General features: G+C 35.1%; 1 protein-coding gene and 1 long non-coding RNA gene across 3 annotated transcripts in view; one reads left to right on the top strand and one right to left on the bottom strand.

The window, feature by feature from the left end:
* The window catches only part of STARD13 (StAR related lipid transfer domain containing 13), a 516,117-nt gene that overhangs the window by 392,756 nt on the left and 101,707 nt on the right, over nt 1–21,654 (bottom strand). The window lies entirely within an intron of this gene.
* LOC308339766 lies at nt 827–12,765 on the top strand. Its single transcript, XR_013966562.1, has 2 exons — nt 827–1,076; nt 11,542–12,765. It is a non-coding gene; the product is annotated as an uncharacterized lncRNA (long non-coding RNA).

The raw sequence follows: 21,654 nt of genomic DNA, 5'->3' as shown, positions 1-21,654 counted from the left end.
TCTTCCTCTGGAACGCTTTGTACAAGCAGTCTTCCTTTAGTTAACAAAGTATGATCAAGACCAAGACTACACCACAAAAAGTATAATATAAAATGTTTACACTGACAAAAACAGAAAAATGAAGTCGACTGAACTCCTTGAATCCCCGAGAAGCACTGTTAAGAAGCAAACGGACCCTTCCTTAATTAATTCTTTTGGGTTCCACGGGAGTAGTTTATTTGCCTGAGTCCCTTTCCTTGTGACATCCCTACTGCCTCATCATGATTGATGCTTAAAAAAAACTGAGTGGGTGGATCAAGCCGGTCCAGAGACTTAGAGGGAAAGGCTGGGTCCATACCAGAACTGGGACAGCGCCCAGCAAACACGTGGATCGCTTTAGAGTGAAGAGGAAAATACAGCTCGAGTTTTTACCTCATATACCATTAACTTTCCAAAAAGATTTCCAGAAACCTGACTCACAGCTAGAAACCCAAACCCTGTGGGCGGGAGTTGGGGGGGGAACCTACTACGTCACCACTTCCGCCTAGCCAGGCCAGCAAACGTGCAAAAATGGAGAAAAAGACGCACACGCCGGCGGCGACTACGTCCCGAAAGTGCGCATGCGCACGGCGAGACCCCGCCCCTTGCGTTCCCCTGCCCCACCTCCCCCAGCCCCCCCGCGCTCCCGCCTTGGAGAGGCGCGCGCACCACAATGCAGCTCCCTCTGGCACCGCCCGGGGCTTCCGCCCCGAGGACCGACGGCCGCAGTTCGGTTCCGGTCCTAGTCCCGCCCCCACGCGGGAACGCTCCTGAATTCTTAATATCCGGGACCAGAGGCTGGCGCCAGGGCGCATTTCCGGCGAGGGACACGAAGGGAAGGATCCGGTGACGCCTCTTCCCGTCCCCCTAGTCACCCAGGCTCCAGCTCTCGGTGCGGCAGCGCCATCTGGTGCCGCGTCTCCCGCCGCCTGCGAGCGGGGCGCGCGCACCTTTCTTTCGGAACCTTCCAGAGAAATCGCGGCCCCGGCGTATTTTTCCCCCTCGCCCCACGGAAGGGAGGCACCCCAGTCTCCGCCCTGCTGGTTCCCGCGCAGGAGGTACTTCGCAGGACTTTGAAGAGGAGGTTGCTTGTAGGAGTAGCGGTGTACTCCCAAAATGGAGAGGAAACGGATTTCTTTCTCTAGTTTTAAGCTCAGAAAAAACGTTTCTGTGTTTTTATGCTTCCACGTGCCTTGTTCCTGAACTATTCCCAGTGATCCCCGCATGAATTTCTTAAGTCTGTCAGGAATGGGGTCCTCTATTTCTCATTTGCTGGGACAATGGCTCAGGCTTTGTGGCTTAGGTTGTCCTCTGATTAATAAAAGCTTTTGTTTCTTTCCACGTATTAAGCCACTGTTGTAAAAGCGTTTGGAGCCCATCGAGAAGCGTAGAATTTGGTAGATAATTTGTTTTCAAAACAGGCTAGAATCGCTTAATTCTACTTTTGACACCAATGTTACACTATGTGTTAACTAACTAGAATTTAAATAAAAATTTGAAACATTAAAAAAAAAAAACAGCCTAAGGAAATTTCCCAATCATAGCCTCAGAGATGCTCAGGCTGAATATAGATTTGTTTGCATGGCATATTTCTTTTAAATAACCCAAGAGGAAACATGAATTCCCCAAAGTCAGCAAAATCGAGGTAAATGTCTTGCCTGATAATGAATTCTTACGTGGCAACCTAGATTTCCCTGGAATGTTGTAGGCCTGACAATTTTAGGTAGCTAGTACAAGATTGTTCTTGGTGTTTTATTGGAATGGCGTTTTAGCTGAATATCAAAGTATATAATGAAAGTGAGATAAGTTTCCTTTAGAATTTGTACAGTAGCGCCTATTGACTTGACTCAATTCTTCCATAATAGGGCTGTGGTTCTTAAACTTGAGCATCCATCAGAAGTCCCTGAAAGGTTTATTAAGCAGATTGGCCTTAACCTCCCAAGTATCTAACTGGGAAGGACTGGGAGTACAGCTGGATAATTATAGCTTTGATAAATTCTCCCCTGATATTTAAGGTATGGGTACTAGAACCACACCTGGAAGAATTTAGAGTTCAGGATTGCTTTGTCATTAATGTTCTTTGCTATTACAGGAGAGACAGTGATGACAGTAGAACTGGAGAAATGTGTAGGCCTTTGACCCCTTTGCTGGAAAGTAGTAAGTAAGCCTTAGAACCAGGAAAGTTGTACATAAATGAATATTCCCACATTAAAGTGACTACCATGTATAAATGTTCTATGTATGATCATGTGATAGAGGGTGCTGTAATACCAGGTATACTAAATATTTCAGTTATTCTGCAGTAATTTGTGTCCTTCACATTTGCTGCCACAAGTCAGTAAACCAGAAATTACTAGAATTAAGGACAAGATTTTTCTAATTTTATCCTCTGGAAGATGCCAGGCTTTTTCAAAGTCCTTTGGCATCTCCCCAAGTTCCCTTATTTCTCTGAATCCTCTACCAACCCTACTTAACTTCACCCACACCATGCCATTCACAAATGGACACAATGCTTTCATTGGTTAAAAATGGTCCTCTCTTTTGTAAATATGGCTTACCTAATCTTTTCTGCAGGCCTTTTCCTCTTAATTCTGTCAAATCCTAACTCTGCCACTGCATTTGACCCTGACACAGTATAGTGCACCACACACTGTTTTATTCTTGCTCCTAAGTGAAATACAAACTGTTCCATAGGTTTTTTATGTTCACAGCTGAAATTATTTCTAAAATCAGTTAAGAGTTTAGAATGTTTGCTGTAGTGTGACCGCCTTTACTATAAAAATAACATAGACCTTTGGTTTGTAAATTTGTATATCTAAAGATCAACAAAGATGGGGACCCCTGGGTGGCTCAGTAGGTTAAGGGTCTGCCTTTGGCTCAGGTCATGATCCCAGGGTCCTGAGATAGCCCCGCTTTGGGCTCCCTGCTCAATGGGGAGCCTGCTTCTCCCTCTCCCTCTGCTGCTTCCCCTGCTTGTGCTCACTTGCGGTCTCTATTGCTCTGTCAAATAAAAATCTTAAAGATAACAAAGACCATTGAAATGTTTTTGCAGTAATTTAGTAAGGTTTTTATGAATCAAAAACAATTTTAATAACATCACTGAAGTGATTAAAGGAATGAATTCATTGTAAGATTTGAGGAATCAATCCATGCTGTCTAAAATGTAATTTATCACAAAATTACATCAGATCAATGAGATTGTACTTTATATATTTTTATGAAATCAGATATTAATCACACATGCTTGTTTTTCTGTGTATTTTAGTTGCATCCACTACATTGTGTATTTTGAGCTCTATGTCAGACACTGGGTTCCCTAAATCAGTCTTGATCTAAAGCAAATTCATGGCTTTGAGAACTCTCTTCATGGAAAAATGCAAGGCTCATATTTTTATAGTTACATATGAATGAGCCCAATTTCATAGATTCATTTTTACTGAGAACTGTGTGCTTCTTAGTACTAACCTGCTGAATGAGTTATTAAGGCTTACTAAATTTGGTATTCATAGACTAAGATTATTGCATTACCACAAATAAGTGAGAATTCTAATTCAGTACTCCACTCAGTTGTGTGATGCCACCAACTCTTGGCACCTTTACAAACTCTTACCCTATATGCAGGCATGCAGGCGGTTGGAATTTCCATAATACTCAAAAAGGTTGCTTTCCTGCCAATGTATTATCAGTGTTAAATACTGAGATATGTTAACTATTCTTAATTACTGCTAGTCTTCCACTAACTACATTTTTAGAATTATTTAAGGTTTTATATTTATGAATTGATGTGTACCTTTGTAATTGCCAGGTGTTGTCGTTTGACTATTTTCTACCTCTCAATTTTTAAAAGTCATTACTATTTTGTTCACTGGACTCTAGTCCTTTCTTTTCCCCTATAACATGAGTGAGCCTCCATCAGAAAAGGAAGAAAAAAAAACAAAGGTTGAGAGCACCTGTCCTAAAACCATGCTATTCCCCTAGGAGTCCTAGTACTTCGTATCTGGGTCATTATTGATTAACCATTTAGACCAGCGAAGGAAAGACACATGTTCTGTGCCTTATTTTAAATGAACCTTGTTACAAATTCACTCATGATAAAGAGGTGTGATATAAAACACAATTATTCATTAGAAATGCTACCTGTTGTGTTTGGGGAGCATTATTAAATAACTTGTGTTGACTAAATGTAATTAGTAATTTGTAACATTTATTTATTATGGCTATTAACGTCTCCATTTATCTTGGCTAATTTTGTTGTTAAGCACCATGTGAGATGATGGAGTTTACTTTCACTTGGGGATTGGTGGAGTTTGACATAGTAATTACATTAGGACTCCAGTATCAGATTTGTTTTCAAAAATATTTTCCATTGATTACTTTCAGGTTCCATTTTTTTTTTTTAATCTTTCCTCCACTTTCTAAAAACATAATACCTAAATGGATGTGTAAAGAACATCTGTGGAAAGAAGCATTTCTCCAAAGAGAAATTTTGAAATAAGTTGATTCAACTCTGGCAGTGTCTTAACGTTTTTAGATGCCTTTTTTAAAAAAATAATTTAAAATTATTTAAAATTCATTGTTTATGCACCACACCCAGTGCTCCCTGCAATATGTGCCCTCGATAGTACCCACCACCTGGCTCCCCCAACCTCCCACCCCCTGCCCCTTCAAAACCCTCAGGTTGTTTTTCAGAGTCCATAGTCTCTCGTGGTTCATCTCCCCTTCCAATTTCCCTCAACTCCCTTCTCCTCTCCATCTCCCCATGTCTTCCATGTTATTTGTTATGCTCCACAAATAAGTGAAACTATATGATAATTGACTCTCTCTGCTTGACTTATTTCACTCAGCATAATCTCTTCCAGTCCCGTCCGTGTTGATACAAAAGCTGGGTATTCATCCTTTCTGATGGAGTCATAATACTCCATAGTGTATATGGATCACATCTTCCTTATCCATTCGTCTGTTGAAGGGCACTTGGTTCCTTCCACGGTTTGGCGACCGTGGCCATTGCTGCTATAAACATTGGGGTACAGATGGCCCTTCTTTTCACCACATCTGTATCTTTGGGGTAAATACCCAGTAGTGCAATTGCAGGGTCATATTATATTTATTTATATGGCAGGCAGAGATCACAAGCAGGCAGAGAGGCAGGCAGAGAGAGAGGAGGAAGCAGGCTCCCCGCTGAGCCTAGAGCCAGATGCGGGGCTCAATCCCACCCTGGGATCGTGACCTGGGCTGAAGCAGAGGCTTTAACCCACTGAGCTACCCAGGTGCCCCTTTAGATACCTTTTTATCAACATTATTTTTGCTACAATCAATAGCCTCGTTAATACATTCCATTTTATCCTAACACACACTACTGACACATTTTTACTCTGTATTGGGACATTTTTTTTTTTTTTTGGTACACTGCCAATATATAAGACTGTCAGTCACTGGCAATTGAATCTCTATAGCCTTAATACTGCCTTTTTATGGTGTTTGAGTTACAGTTATTAAACTTTCAAAACTTTCAGCTTGTTGTATTTTAAATCTCAAACTGCCTATCATTTCTTTTAAGTTATTCTTTGGAAGTAAATTTGAACTAATTGTTCTGCAGTACTCATTTTAATGGCTATTCTCCTGATGGTGAGCTATATTTATTATTGTGTTGTTAAAATAACAGCATTTCTTATTTGTAATCAATTAAATACAAGACTAACATATTGTACATGTTTCAATGATGACTGATATAAATTGAAATATGATAAAGTAAATTAACTTTTAAAGTATAAGGACTGATGAAGAGCATACATTTATTGTAATAGCACATTTAGAGCCCTTGACATTTGATACGGATAAAATATTTTAAGATCTAAGTTTACTTATTTGAGCAATGCCAATTATTAGTACTTTGGAAAAAGCAAAAATACAAAGGTATTTTCATATGACTTAAATACTACTACAAAAATAGACATTTTAAGTAGATCTTTTTTAACTGTTATGGTAAGCTTTTAGTATTCCAGCCGTGTATTGATCAGAATTAGTCACATCCACTACTGAATTAATTGTATCTAGCTCTTCTTCAGTAGTCCTGATGTTTTAGTTATATAGGTAGAGTCATTGTATCAACTCCACTGTCTTAAATGTGTTTCCATACCAGATGAAATCCAGTCCCATTAAGCAGATTTCTAATATTAAACACTTACTGTTGAGTACAATAATGTCTCCCTAACTATAATTCCTATTGTTCGAAATTCTACAAATGTGGATTTGTGTACTTGTACTTTTTCCACAAATGTTAGAATTTAGCCTACTGTATTTGTGAACATGAGTAATTTTTCTTGAGGATTAATTTTAAAATTACAATGAAAGCATGGGATCCTGGGAAGAGAGAAAAGAGATAAAGTACACAGAAGAACAAGTCTATGTAGATATCTTTGTAATGTAATCTTGGGAGAAGTAGAGGGAACTGAGGCAAAGTGAAACAAAGCAAAGGACTTGAGACATGTGAAAGCTTTAGAGGTAGAGCAGTGTTCTGCCATCGTCATTTCTATACTGGTATTAAGTTATCTTAAACATAAAACAATGCATTAGAAAGGTTTGAAGACTATCTCACAGTATACTGGCATTTTTCTCCTTCAATTAACCTAAGCTTAAAAAAAAAAGATAACAATAATAAAAAACACTGATTATTTTGTGGAGATCCAAGGGAAAATGCTTCTTATAATTTATATTTACAACAAGGCAAAAACACATTCATAAAGCATTTTGAAAATTGAACAGTGCAGATTATTACTGTTTAAAATACTGAAAATGCCAGGAGTTGATTTTTTTAATGCATTGTCTATCATCATTTTAGTTTCACTTATTACTATAATCCCTTAACCCTGCTTTACCTATAAGGTCTTAAATACTTCATTCCTGTTTTCACTTATAATAATAGGTTTTAGAAGTATAATTTCTCATGTTGGTAAGTAATGCTAGGTGAAGGGATAAAGTTAAAATAATTCTAAATACTTGACAAAAATAATTATAAATATTGAATGTTTACTACAACTACTTACTACTGTAAGTTTACTACTCTGACTACAGTATGCCCAAAGAATATTATATATAAAAGAATTATATTTTTCATTTGAAATGAGTAAGATATACATTCACCAAATAAATTCTAGGTAGAACAAAGTAATACATATAAAGAAAGCAAAACCAAAAATCAGAAGAAAATACAGATGAATATCTAATCTCTAGATAGGAAAGGATTTTTTTTTTTAATTATTTTACAGAGAGAAATGTACATATGTGCATGAGCTAGGAGAGGGGCAGAGAGAAGGAATCTCAAGCAGACTCCCTGTTGAGCACAGAGCCAACATGGGGTTCAGTCTCAGGACCCTGAGATCATGACCTGAGCCAAAATCAAGAGTTGGAAGTTTAACCAACTGAGCCTCCTAGGTGCCCCAGGAAAGGACATTTTTCAATCACAAAACTGATCAGAAATCAAAGGAAAAGACAACTGAAAATTCTTTCTACATAACAGTGTTAAAGTCTTTGTATTACAATCTATGAAACAAATAATAATTAGGAAAAAAATGTGGTCCATATACACTGTGGAGTATTATGCCTCCATCAGAAAGGATGAATACCCAACTTTTGTATCAACATGGACGGGACTGGAAGAGATTATGCTGAGTGAAATAAGTCAAGCAGAAAGAGTCAATTATCGTATGGTTTCACTTATTTGTGGAGCATAACAAATAACATGGAGGACATGGGGAGATGGAGAGGAGAAGGGAGTTGAGGGAAATTGGAAGGGGAGATGAACCATGAGAGACTATGGACTCTGAAAAACAATCTGAGGGTTTTGAAGGGATGGGGGGATGGGAGGTTGGGAGAGCCAGGTGGTGAGTATTATGGAGGGCACATATTGCATGGAGCACTGGGTGTGGTGCATAAACAATGAATTCTGTTACGCTGGAAATTAATTAATTAATTTTTTAAAAAAAGGAAAAATGTTTGTCCTTAGCATGTCAATCCATTTTTAAAAACCTAATATATTGACGAATTTTATTTTTCTTTTTGTAATACTAGTGCTTTCTGATTTTTCTATAATGAAATGATATGTAAGCATTGTAAAAAATTGTAAATCGCTTAAATCTCATTGAAAAGTCTCTTGGAGTGGATGTATAATGAAATAAAATCCAATAGTTTACTACTTAGAAGAGATGCATCTAAAAAAATTTTCGGAAAAATTACAAATGAAGCAGTGAGCATACTTAAATCATACTAAAAGATGCATCAGTATTAATGTCAGACTAAGTAGAATTTGTGACAGAAAGCAATGCATAGCATAATTTTAGAATACTATAATATAGAGATATACCATAGAGAAAAAGAAAAAAGTTAAAGCAAGGGAAATTGAGACTTTTGGAAGTAGAAAATAGGATTAAGAAGAGGACAGAGCAGGCTCCAGCAAAACTGATGAAGGAATTTGGAAGCCATTATTAATTGGAACTATTGGTTGAAGAAAATCCAAAGGTACAAGGCCTTTCACTTCTTAAAAGTGGAACACTGCATAGAAAGCTTAATGACACAACATACCAATTTCATGAAAAGGACTAAAGTTATGTCTGTTGGGTGGACTAAGGAAAATGTGACATGATGCCTGAATCAGAAAGTAATGGCTCAGGTAAATGATTTGCATGTAGGTAAGGTTTTGCAAAATCAAGTCTTTCAGAAAATAGCAGAGATAGGTAACCAGCGGATGTGTTACTGGATATTTGTAGTACATTTTGATTGAACCAACTATAAGTTTGTGGTAAGTCTTTTATTTTTTAAAAAGTATTTCCAGGCATACTTAAAAAGATTATACTCTTGGGGCACCTGGGTGGCTCAGTGGGTTAAAGCCTCTGCCTTCGTCTCAGGTCATGATCTCAGGGTCCTGGGATTGAGCCCACATCGGGCTCTCTGCTCAGCGGGGAGCCTGCTTCTCCCTCTTTCTCTGCCTGCTGCTCTGCTTACTTGTGATCTCTTTCTCTGTCAAATAAATAAATAAAATCTTAAAAAAAAAAAGATTTTACTCTCTTGTGCTGTACAATAAACTAAGAGAATTCAACAGTTTGCTTTTTAATATACATCTTCTTAACTCTTAGTCTATTCTCAATTACACAAAAAATAAATGATGACAGAATTTTTAAGAGCATAATTAAGATGGTAGAATATCTAAAGCTGGGGCAGCAGACCTAATGGATCTATTATTTAGTCATCAAGATACCTCAATAAATTGTCTAAGGCAGAAGTTGGTAATCAACATTCTCATAAAATGAAATAAACCAGGCCAATGAATCTTACCCCAGTGAGACTTTAGCATTATCTGGGAACTTCTTAAAAATACAAATTCTAGATCCCTGCCCCAAGCCTATTGAATTAGAAATTCTGAGAGTAGAGCCTATGTTTTAAAATGTAAAAATCAGTGTTTTAATGAGTTCCCCAAGTGAGCCCTGATGGATGTTAAAGTCTGAGAATCACTAAACTTGATAAAATAATGGAAATTTAAACAAAAATCTAAGATTGTTGCAATTAAGAAATAGCCATAATTTCAAAAAGAAAACAATACAAAACAGATTTCAGTGAATGTTATCCTGTGAAACACCTCTGTGCAGAGGCACAGTGCTAGACATTTGAGGATATTAGTGAACAAAGGAATAGAAATACAGCCCTTACTCAGTTTTAATTCTAATGGAATTATGTAATACTGCTAACAAATTCATAACTAGATTTTATTTTATGAGCAAAACCAATCATTTTATTAAATAATTTAGAAAGTGAAAAAACAAGAGGAAGACTAGTAAAAATAAAAGCAGTAATAGCAAATGCATTAGAAAATAGGAAAAAAGTGAACAAATCACAAAATAGTAAATTCAAAAATCCCAGTGAAAATTAGAAAAGAGAAATTATAGCATGTAGAAAACGTGTTAAATATATACATATTATTTACAACTGTCAAATTGGAAAACTATGAAGTGAATGATTTCTAGAAACAAAACTACATAAAAGTTTAATAATATTCTATCAATAACAAAAATTTTGTTTTATATTATCAAATTAATTACTTTCTCCAAAGCCTTCAGTTCTAAATGGTGCTGATGACATTTCTTATCTTTAAGAAGAATAGATAGTTCCATATATAGAAGGTAGAGAAAAAAAAAAAGGTGCAGTGATTAATCCATATTACCAACTAGAAATTGGGTTGGAGACCAAAAAAGACTATATTTACAACCTAGAGGATTCTCAGGGGCACAGCTTATTTCATGCCCAATAGTAAAAGTCAATGTGAAACTATAGCAACCAAGACAAGGCAGAACAATTGAGGATGTACACCCTTCAGGAATGAAGGTCTGGATCATTCAGGTAAAGAACTCAAGGTTTCAGCATAGAGTAAGGGAAAATGGAACGGGTAGTTAAAGATGGAATCCAAAGATACCATCTACAACCTTGAGGCGATTACAGAAATTAATATATTTTTTCTTTTCTTGCTTTAGGCAATGTTTACTTGTGTACACTGTTTTCTTCCCTTTCTTTTTTATTTTATATACAAGCTCTTGGAAGCTAACATTATAGTCTTTGTGTAACAGACTATTCAGTGAAACTGCGGCCTACTTTGAGGAGTTATTACTGTAGCCTGTGTTGAACACAATAACTGTAGGGACATGGGACTATGTACTTCCTCTTTTGGGGAAGAGGAGGAGGGCTTCTTGCAACATGGATAGCTGCATTTTGTTAGTTGCAAATATATTTTGTTGCTATATAGGAATTCAAATATGTGTAGAAAGTTGCATATATAACTGAATGGCCAAAGGAATGAAGTGTGCCCACTATTAATATATTGCCTCTCAGTTCCAAATTCCTCTTCCTTTTCTATTCTATGAAAATGAATTTTTTTTTTTTCTTTTCCAGCTGTCAGTAAGCCTTGTCAGGAGATGGTGCTGGAAAGACACTGCAGGAAGAAGGGTTTTTCCTTTCTGGTTCCACTGAGCCTAGTTGGTAGTAGCCTACTGTGTGGCTTCTCGTTCCCAGCTTCTGCATTGCAGGCAGCTTTTTCTAGCATCCATCTCCTATACTGCATGGAAATCAGCATCCATTGGCCAGCATAGAACTCCAGAAATGCCCACTGGGCAATATTGTAGGAGAGTGCCTCCAGGGAGATACCTCCTTATGAAGAGATTTTGCTCGCACCTTAGAGGGGGATTTCCAGCAGGTTCTGCCCATGCAGCTCTAAAGTGACTTCTCTGCCATTCAGTGACCCATGGTCAAACCTACTTCAACCAGATCTGGATCTCTCCTGTATCTGGTTGTGTGCACAGGGTCTTTCTTGGGTGTTCTAATATAAGCCAAATAGATAATGGCTTCTTAATTCTCTAGTCCTGCATTTTTTAAGAGTTCTATTTACCTTTTATGAGTCAATTTCCCATTACTTGAATACCCAGCTCTAGGTGATAGTTCTTTATATTAAATTTTTTCAAATTACTATATGGCTTTTCTCTCCAGGTGGTTTGCAACCCGAAGGACAGAAAAATGAAGAGTCTCAAAGATCCGTAGGACAGAGGAACATACAAACACACACGTATTAGGAGCCATAGAAGGAGAGAGAGAGAGAAGACTGTGTATTTTAGAAAGTGTATGAAGAAAAAATGACCAAGTACTTTTCAAATTTGATGACAAACATTAATATACAATCCAAGAAGCTCAATAAACTCCAAAGACTATTAACCCAAATAAATTTATACCAAGATACATTATATTCAAATTGTTGAAAGACAAAGAGAGCATCTTGTGGTGCAGCAAGAGAAAAGTGACTCATCATGTAACAGTGGAAACACAATAAGATTAAGAGGGGATTTCTCATCAGAAATTGAGGCCCGACGGCAGTAGAATGACATATTCAAAGAAAAAACTGTCAACCAAAAATCCTATATTTGGAAAAACTTCTTCAAAAACTGAAGGGAGAATGAAGACATTCTCAGATAAACAAAGACAATTTGTTGTTACCACATCTGCCTTACAAGAAATACTAAAGAAAACCCTTCAGGCTGAATGGAAATGACAACAGATGGTAACTTGAATCCACATGAAGAAATAAAGAACACTGGAAAAGGTAATTACATGGAAAGACGTGGGGGAAACTTAAATGCAAATTACTAAACGGAAGAACTCAATCTGAAAATCTGAATCTACTGTACGATTCCAGCTATATAACATTCTGGAAGAGGCAAAATAGGAAGACCAAAAAGACCAGTGGGTGCAGGGGTCAGGAGGGATAAATAAGCAGAACACAGGGATTTTTAGGGCAGTGAAAATATTCTGTATAATGTTATAGTGATGGACATATAATATACTGGGTCCAAACCCATAGAAATGTGCAACATCAAGAGCAAACCCTAAGGTAAATTATGGACTTTGGGTGATTACGGTGTACCAGTGTGGGTTCATCCATGGTAACAAATGTACCACGCTGGTGGGGGGATGCTGATAATGAGAGAGACTATGCCTGTGTGGGGGTAGGGGCTCTATGGTAAATCTCTGTACCTCCCTCTCAAATTTAGGTTGTAAACCTCAAACTTCTCTAAAACATAAAGTCTTAATTCAGGGGAAAATTTTTTGTAATTTACCTAATTACATAGGTAAATATAATGGACTACAGAAATACTATCTAAATACTTACAATACAATGTAAATACTAATAAAGACAAATAGTTTTGTCTTTCCTCTTAACTGATTTACAACACAAATGCATAAAACAATAATTACAAAACTGTTATTGAGCTTATATAATGATGTGATATATGGCAATAATAACATGAAGGGAAAAGAAATACACCTATGTTAAAGCAAAATTTCTGTATTTCACTGGCATTAAGTTAATCTGAAGTAGATTGTGATTAATTGTAGTAAATTGTAACCAATTACCAGTTATTTTAAGGCCAAGAGCAGCCACCAAGGAAACAATTTAAGTCTTAAAAAAATGAATTAAAATAGTATATTAGGATGTATCTATTTAACATAAACATAGTTAAAGAGGAACAGAGGACAAAAATGACTTGAGACATATGAAAAACAAATACCAAAATAGCAGAAGTCCAGCTATATCAATATTTTCATTACATGTGTATAGGTCAAAGGGCAGAGATTGTCAGACTGTATTAAAAAAATCCAACTATATGCTGCCTACAAGACAAATTCAAAAGACACAAATAGATGGGAAGTTAAAAGAATTTAAAAGTTATACCACACAAATAGTAGCCATAAAAGAACTGGATTGAATCTATTAACATCAGACAAAATACACTCAAAATACTTGAGACAAAGAAGGACATTTCATAATGATAAAAGGGTCAATTCAACAGGAAAATAGAACATTTATAAATGTATACATACTTGGCATATATCCCCTAAGTACATGAAGCAATATGATGGAACAACTAGACAGAAAGTCAGCAAGGATGTCCTTTATATCCCTTAACACTTAACACTATCAGCCAACTTGACCTACTGATCTCTGTTGAATACTCCACCAAACAAAAACAGAATGCACATTCTTCCCAAGTGCACCTGGAGTGTTCTCAAAAATAGACCACACGCTAGGCCATAAAACACACCCCAATATATTTAAAAGGTCTGAAATCATATAAAGTATGTTCTTCAACTGTAACAGAAGTAAATTTGAAATCACCAACAAAAAGGAGATTCTTTTTGAAGTGATGGAAATGTAAGACTGGGTTGTGGTGCTTGTTGAACAGCTCTATAATTTACTAAAAAAAAAAAAAAAAATCATTCAATCGTATACTTAAAATGTGAATTTTATATGTAAAGTATACCTCAACGAACCTGCTAAAAATTAATGCAATAGTCAGTATTTACCAGAGCAACAACAGCATAAACTTTCAGAATAACTTTAGTGAGAAGTATATGTGGCCTAACATGAATAAAAAGTGATGAAGCTCTGAGAAAAGAGTAGAAATAAATTAGAAAAACTAAGCTTCTGCATGTCAAAAATAGTATTTACAAGGATGTCAGTTATGTCAGAATTGCTTTATAGAATTAATGCAATTCCAGTGAAAATCATAAGGAAATTTTGGTTTGATTTGTTTTCAGAATCATTCGGTTTCTCAAAAAAAATTTGGTTTGTTTTGTTTGATTTGTTTGACAAAATCATTCTAAAGTTCATCTGAAAGATTAAATACAAAAAAATGCATAGAATATTTTGAAAGGAAGAGAAATGAGTTACACAAGTGATACTGGACAATAAACCATATTTTTAGGTTATGATAATATAAATATTATAACACTGACATAGAAATAGAACATGAATTAAATAAAATATCCAAGAAATATCTTCTTACATGTTTTAGTACATGTTAAAAGACACTGCAACACAAATTGAAATGAAGGATTCAATAGTTTTATTATTATTATTTATTGATATAAATGGTTGAAATAGACCTTGCAATTATATTCCTGTATATCTCTTTTATGGAAATAATCCTAAAATGGGGTGAGGAGAAAATATTAATTGTAACTTTATTTGTAATTGTACAAAATTTGAAGCAACCTAAACACCTGAGCAGGGGATCAGTTAAGATAACTATAGTTAACTTACAACTCACAGATAGGAATATTATGCTGTAATGAAGATGATTATAAATAACATGTCATTATGAGAAACTGCTTGTAAATTTGATGTTAAGAGAAATAGTAAAATTTTAAATTCTCTCATTTTCAGAAACATACATGACAGAACAATGGGTGTGAGGCTTCCACAGACATAGGGCTTCTTCACTGGGGAAGCAAGAACTGGCAAAAGTAGTAACAAATGAAAGCTAATGCTGTCAGGCTTGCTCTTAAGACTAGCATTTTGCACCATGTAGCAGACTTTCAATATATCAGCCTTCGTATGAAGAAATTCATAAGGAAATGGAAGTTATACAATCAACGTGATGTTTAGTTGTTCCTTTGAAATAATGATACGTAGATATTTGGGGTTTTTTAACAGGAGAAAATTAAATTTAATAGGTGTATATATGGGGAACCCACACAGACATGAAATCTCCCATGTTCGTGTATTCGTGAAGAATGCTGCCCATGCTTGTTCATTCTCTTGCTTCCCTTCTTTCCTTTTTTCTTCCTCATTCTTATTTCTCATTTATTCCCATTCTAGAAATAAACTTTCCATCCTAGAAATAAACTGAGTTTCATAAAAGTAATTTTATAAAATTACATAATATATAAAAGTAATTTTTAAACATTCTGGGTTTATGATCTATGAACTTCTACATGCTTAAATTATCTTGTTAAAGGGTCAGACACTTAGGTAAAGACTTCTTACTTGAAACAGACATTTAGTAATTCATCGTGTGAAAAGAAAAACAGATTTATCAAAGCAACACCCCACTAGATGAAATCCTCCTGCCTCTCATGCTGGTCTGTAGAGAACTGCTGAGTGCACTAAATTAATCTGAGACACATTGTGTGAGGAAATCCTTAATATTGCTCCTTTAGCAATATATACATTACAATTAGGATAATATATTGCTCTTTAGAAACCTAAACTGAACATGATTTTTAAAAATTTAAACTTCACTGAGGCACTTTAATGACTCATGATTATTTCCAAGAAATGATTACTTTCAAGTAGCATAGTAATCTTATACAAATCCAGGGCTGGGGGGAGGACTCCTTTTGAACTTGCATAAGGAATTCTACAAAAAATTTTTTTCTTAAGTCTTATAGCCACCAGTTTTGCAATGATCTTATTGAGGGAAATTATTGCTTGCTTTTTTGGACTATATGAGAAATTCAAATTCTTCATAAGGTTTGGTATTGTTTTATTTGGTTATAGTTCTTTCAGCACTGTAATTATGCCCTTTGTCTTTATGATCCCAGTACTAAAACTCTGCCATATAGTAGGTGGTCTAAAAATGTTTTTGTGAACTATTTTTTGTTCTTTATTGGAAATTCAAAACAAGAAGGTGGGGAAGGGTGCTAGTTCTATAAAAATGATTTAACTCTTTCTTTCCTCAACCTTTCTTTTAGTTCTCTGGAGCAAGGAAGTAAGCCAGGGTACGAGCTCTGGTGAGGAGGAAAGTAGGGGTACATATGGAGGGTTTCTTCAGAGGCTATAAAGAGTTTGGGGAGATGAGATAGTGAGGAAACCATGGGCTCTAAACTGAAGGAATGTAGAGTTGCAAGAGTCTCCTTTTCTTTGGGTCAGAGCATTCTCAAGTGTGGATGACAGAGAAGCACAAAGGAGTAAGCCACCATGTCATGTTAAACTAATAAGCATGTGCATATCCTTTTATAAAAATAAAAAAGTCAAGATTTTTAGGGGCACCTGGGCGATTTTTAAAAGGCAACTACACTAAAAACTTAGTTCGTACTAAAGGTTGAAATACAGTTTTATTTGTAGTACAGAAACAAAGTAGAACTTTAAGAGGAAAAAAGACACAGTTGCCAAATTCTAACACTTTTTCACTCATAATCTTTCTATGCAAAACTTGATCCCTCTGTGACCTTGGGAAAGGTACTTCTCTATGCCTTAGCTCTTCTGTATTTGTAAATAGAGGATGATAATTATGGTACCCACCTCACAGGGTTGTTAAGATTAAATCATTTAATATGTCTTAAAAGTTTTAGAAAAGAGCCTGGAAAATACTTGAGACAATAAATATTTGTTAAATAAGTAATACTTGAAAAGTATCCCTACCAAAGCATATTTATATATTTTCTTTTAAAACGTGGCACTGTTGCTAAGATACATTTTCATGGTTTGCTTTTAACTATTTGTGTATATCACTTGAAGTTAAAAAAAAAAAACTAGTCTATAGTAGAAAGAAATGAGGGAAGAAAGGAATAAAGAAGGAAAGGAAGGAAAGAAAAAAGAATACTAAGTGTTTTTAAGAAAAATATTAAAAATTTTGACCTTTGTCATAAGATAACAGTACAATGATTTTTTTCTCACTTTCTGGTTTCTATTAGACTATCTGACCTGTTAGGGACTAAAAATGAAGGTAAGTAAAATAAAACTCTCACATAAATCTTAATATTTAGTCTGTGGAATAATATAAAATGGTTATTATAATAGTCTATGTACTAATATAAAGTTACTGCTATTATCAGCCATGAGATTCACTCAATATTAGAGTTTTATTTTTAGCTCTCAGTAATCTTCAGAGTCAATGTCATTTTTCTAACCAAGTCACTCATGCAGAAATTAGCACATATCCTAAGAATTAAAAAGAATAAAATGTTAAATGTAATAACAGATGACTTTTTAACTTTATGTTTCTAAGAATCTGATAGGCATGTTTATATCATAACATATGATAGACCTGTCATTTAAATTTTCTGTTTCCCAGAAAACAATATTTTTAGGTGATTTGAAAGACTACTGAGTTTCTTCATTTTCTCTATGTTCACAAACTAGAAAAGAGGTTTGAAAATGGTTTTGAAGTCTAATACTCTTAGAGAATTATATTAACCTAATACATTTACTTATAATATTTCTTTATAATGTTATTTTATTTCAAAAGTACCATCTTTTCTTTCAACTAAAGTAAGTTCCATTTAAGCACAAAACATGAAATTCAGGTACTTCTCAGCTTTGAAAGAATTTGAATACAATTAGAATATAACAAAGTTAAAGAATAGAGATGGTACCTCAAAATATCATATATTTGGTGTTACACACTGAATGTTTGTGTCCTCCCCAAAAATCATATATTGAAGCTCTAAACCCCCACTGTATTGAGAGGTGAGGCCTTTGGGAGGTAATTAGGTTTAGATGAGGTCATGAGAGTGGAGCCCCCATGATGGGATTAGTGCCCTTATTAGAAGATGAAAAGACACCGGAGCTACTTCTCTCTGTTTTATAAAGATACAGTGAGAAGACAGCCATTTATGAACCAGGAGGAGAGCCCTCACCAAAAACTGAACCTGATGGAGCCTTGGTCTTAAACTTCACAGCCTCCAGAACTGTGAGAAATTAATGTCTGTTGTTTAAACTACCCAGTCCATGGTATTGTTACATCAGCCTGAGCTGGATAAGACATGTAGATATTATTTTCAGATTCTGGAAGCTCAGTATAAAATAAGAAAATTAGCTGGCATTATAGCTAATCCTAAGAATAGTATATATTTCCTTACTTATCTATCCACACATTTACACTACAACTTTTAACAACTTTTTCTCTAATAGAACTTTAGTTTGGTTTGGAAACTTAAATTCAAATTCATAGGTCTTAGTGCAGACTTTTTTTGTTTTTTGTTTTTGTTTTGTTTTGTTTTGTTTTGTTTTGTTTTGTTTTTTAGAGAAAGAGAGAGAATCCCTGAAAGGGGGTGAAAGGGGCAGAGGGAGAGAGAGAGAGAATCTTAAGCAGGCTCCATGCCCAAAGTGGAGTCCCAACTTGGGGCTTGATCTCAGACCCTGGGGTCATGACTTGAGCTGAAATCAAGAGTAGGATGCTTAACTGACTGAGCCACCCAGGCCCCTCAGTGTAAACTTTTTTTTTAATGGCCAAAACAGTCTCTCCATAGACTTTCAAAGCCTATTATCTTAAGGACACAGGGGAAATTATTTTAAACGGAAGAAGATTAGCCTTTGGAAGAAGAAAGCCCTGGTTTTCTTTGGTTTGTTTGTTTTTTTTGTTTGTTTGTTTTGTTTGTTTGCTTGTTTGTTTGTTTGTCTGTTTTCCCTTTTCCACAAAATCTAGGGTGACAGAAAATATGGAAATGCCACCACAAAATATGGTAGGACTAAACAGTCCTGCAGACCCCTGGTCAAAATAAAGAGGTCCTTTCACACATCATAAAAATTGTTGCCAAATGAAATTGAATAGGTCTTGGCAGCAACATCCAGAGAGAACCAATCACCTTTTTGAATATATAACTAAAGAATCCATTTGTAAGCACACAAGCTATCCACCATTTAAAAATTCTTAAAACACCTCATTGCACATCTTTAACTTTATGTAAATATATATTTTTATATATTTAAGAATCACCAACATTATAGGTAAGTTTTAGCCTTGTTTTGCTATGCTTTGGTTAAACTGAAAGGATTTGGAGACACAAAACTAGGGCCCTTCAAATAAAGCCCCACAAAATTAAATGCAATCTTGTGTTTCAGTTAAAATCTTTCCATACCTAATCTCCAAACTGTGGACAACAGCTCAACAAACTTACATTTTTTGTACTGGTAGCATATTTTTCTTAATGCCTTGAGTGTAAGTATTAGTGAGCTTTTAGAAAGTGTTAATTCTCTTGGACGCTACTGTTGCCACTGCTGTGTTAAAATATGTTTAAGAATCTTTTATTTCTATGATACCTCCTTTACCTTTTCCAGTTCCTTCTTCTGGTTTTCCATAAAGCCCATAAGCTTGTAAGTTATTAATACAAATAAAAGGATTTTTCTTTTCTGGTCTGGATTTCAAGCTGAAATCCTGACTGTTGTGAATTTAGTTCTAAAAATGAACAAGAGGAAAAAGATAAATATGGGCTTTAGGAGTCATTCTAGAGTTCAACCTTTGCAAAAGATCTGAATGTTTCTTGTCACACTGATAAAAATTGTTTACTTGAGTTCTATTGTTCTATTCATTTTACAAGTACTGTTTATTTCTAAATTGAAGATATTTTCCCCGTGATAGCCTCTGTGTGTAATCCCTATGATTGCTAGAAATACTCCATCTTGTGACTTTTAAATGGCATTACTTAGACGTGTTTCTTTTCCTCCATTACATTTCTTGTCTTTTTAAAATGTCTCTGTGAGTGACATTAGATGGGTATTACAAATTGGATTTAAGAGATCCATGCCAGTGTACCTGACTGAAATTCTGTACTGCCTTCTGCCGGTGTATCCAGTTTAATACCATAAATAGCCACAAAACTTAAGACCGCTCTTCTTTAAACTAAATAAAGAATAAATAAACTTATTTATAAAGTTTTTATTTATTTTATAATTTATTTTATAAATATATATATTTATATATAATATAAATAATATATATAAATAATATATATATAAATATATATATTTTATAAATTTATTTTATAAATAAACTTATTTTATATTTATTTATATTTATATTTATTTATTTATTTATTTTATAAATAAACTTATTTATAATAAAATAAACTTATTAATAAATAAACTTACTAAGTTTATTTAAACTTAGTAAGTTTAAATCTTACTAAGTTAGTTGCTTTTCAGAGCTACTTGCTTATCCCTTGCAATCCAAAAGCCGCAAAATATCATAATGTAATGCTTTTTTGAATAGGACAGAGATGATTTACAGCATTACTCTAACAATTCCAAAGGTGTCATCATTTTTTGATAATTACCACACCTGGGGGCCATTATTGTACCACATAATCTGACTAATGCTCTGTCATTTCTTTCTGTTTAAATCACAGCCACAAATCGAAGGGTAACACGTTTTGGCTTTGTTTTCTCAGTCAGCCTGAAAGAAATGGTCATCTTTTTCAACTTTAGCAGCTTAACATCTCACTTCAAATTTTTCAGACTATTCCATAGCTGAGAGCACATTTCCATTGCTCTCTGAGAATAACTGAATATTACTTGTTTCTGGACTTCATTTTCATGTTTCCTTCTCCCGTGATACCTAGAGCCAGTATAAATTTGGGGGTTAATGAGTGTAAGTGGTAATTTTTGAAGATAAAATATTCAAATTTGGAAACTCAAATCTTCACATTAATTTTAGCTATTTCCTTCCTGCTTTTTTTTTAAAATGAGAAATACCTAGCATCCACGATTTTTTTTAATGACCTTGCTGCCATCAAGTGACTCTGACCTCTATTTATTCTTCAACATGGCTGCCTACACCTCTTCACTTCTATGGCCTCACTTATATTTTTCTCTTTGCCTAGAATAACCTTCTTCCATTCCCACATGTCCAATGTCCATCCAGCACTTAGGCCTGGGTCAAATGGTACTTCCTCCATGAAGTCTTCCTACATTCTCCACAAAAAAATAATGTTCTTTTTATTCTGAAATTACATAGCACTTTATGTAGACTTCTAATAGGAACGCTTCTAAAATGTGCACCACTAAACTCTCCAAGGTCTAAGGGTCTCATCTTCCCCATTCAGGAGAACCAAATTATTAATATTTGTTGAATAAATGAACTATGTAGATAGCAAAACAATGTTAATTTTCTGTGTAAAAGAAAAAATTCACCTAAATTGGTTCATTTAAGAAAAATGACACCTGGGGCACCTGGGTGGCTCAGTTAGTTAAAAAAAAATGACACCATGTTTTACAAGTATGCTATATAATAAGATTAAAATATCAATTTATGAGGCATCTGGGTGGCTTAGGTAGTTAAGTATCTGCCTTCGGCTCAGGTCATGATCCCAGGGTCCCAGAATCAAGTCCTGCTCAGGCTCCATGCTCAGCAGGGAGTCCGCTTCTCCCTCTCCCTCTGTGCCTCCACCTGCTCATGCTCTCTCTCTCTCTCTCACAAATAAATAATAAACCTTTTAAAAATATCAATTATAACTATAAGTAAAATTATATAAATTTTATATAAATTATATAAATTTTCTAGCATGATAGTTGGGAGTTGAGAAGAACTAAATAAAATAAAATAA

The sequence above is a fragment of the Martes martes genome (genome assembly GCF_963455335.1).
Source record: "Martes martes genome assembly, chromosome: 3".
NCBI classification, from domain to species: domain Eukaryota; kingdom Metazoa; phylum Chordata; class Mammalia; order Carnivora; family Mustelidae; genus Martes; species Martes martes.
The sequence above is the reverse complement of the archived record's forward strand: the minus strand, read 5'-3'. Positions and strand labels throughout refer to the sequence as shown.